General features: G+C 39.4%; 1 protein-coding gene across 3 annotated transcripts in view; it reads right to left on the bottom strand.

Annotated features, from left to right (window-relative positions):
* Positions 1-1002, bottom strand: part of LOC122080395 (eukaryotic translation initiation factor 3 subunit M-like) — a 6182-nt gene extending 5180 nt beyond the window's left edge. For 2 of the 3 annotated variants that reach the window (XM_042647353.1, XM_042647354.1), the window contains exon 1: positions 683-1001. The gene's annotated coding sequence lies outside the window, so the exon portion shown is untranslated. Of the gene's footprint in view, positions 1-682 lie in introns of all 3 variants that reach the window. The other variant, XM_042647355.1, reaches the window with a different exon arrangement.
* Positions 1003-1019: the final 17 nt, after the last annotated feature.

The raw sequence follows: 1019 nt of genomic DNA, 5'->3' as shown, positions 1-1019 counted from the left end.
CCAAAAAAAAAAAAAAAAGAGTTGCACCTGAAATAAAGATAAAACAATAGCATGTAGGCAATGATTTTATCCTAAGGAAGCCTCACAACTGAAATAAATTAGAAGAAGAAATTAAAGCTTGACAATTTCTGAGTTTAGGATACATATAACGTCAGTATACATAAACCCATGTATGGATGACATACAGATCAAAAGAAAAGACAGTTCTTTATTGGACAGCGGACAGAGAAAATGGAAATATCCGTACAGCAAATGAGCAAATTCTACATAAACTTGACATTTTGTGCAACAGCGATGATGATAATATCAACAAAAAGAAAAATAGTGAGAAGAAAATGATAGAATCCCATCAATACCCAATGTAAAGTAGTATTCTAGGTAATGGAACTTTGTACTACGAAAACTATAAATTTTAAATACATATCAGGATTTAGGAACAAGGTGGAAAGTAATTATGAATCAGGGATTCCCTCGTAATGTATTGTGACATGAATAAAGAGTAGATAGCAGCAAATGGAGTAAAGAAAATTATGTAACGAACATCTCCAGTATCAATATCCCTGTCTTTCGATTTTCTTTGGATCCAGTTGAGACTTGAGAGCAGACAGAATTTTTCGTGAACTAGGATAAATCATGCAAAAAAAAAAGCATGGGGTGTTCAGTAGCCGGAGAAGAGACTTACAGATGGGGACGGAGCAGAGAGGACTTGCCTTGGAACACAGTTTTCCCGCCGCTACCCGGGCAGATACGGAGAAGAAAGAGGAACAGAGTGTGTGTCCGCCGCTGTAATTGCCTTGGAACACTGTGTTCCTGCCGCAGCAGTTAATCGGGAACGGAGACGGAGAGGAGGAAGGGGCAGATGGTTATCGAGCCTTAGATGAAGACCTGATCAAGAATCGCCGCCGCCGAACTCAAACGTGAATGGAGACGGAGAACAAGAAGGGGGCAGCTACTAGGGTTCCAAAACCACCAGCCTTACGATTGTGAAGGCAAAGGTTTTTGCGTTTTTTTTTTTTTTT

The sequence above is a fragment of the Macadamia integrifolia genome, chromosome 5 (assembly GCF_013358625.1).
Source record: "Macadamia integrifolia cultivar HAES 741 chromosome 5, SCU_Mint_v3, whole genome shotgun sequence".
In the NCBI taxonomy this organism is placed as follows: Eukaryota; Viridiplantae; Streptophyta; class Magnoliopsida; order Proteales; family Proteaceae; genus Macadamia; species Macadamia integrifolia.
Note: the sequence above shows the minus strand (reverse complement) of the source record. Positions and strands in the feature narration are given on the sequence as shown.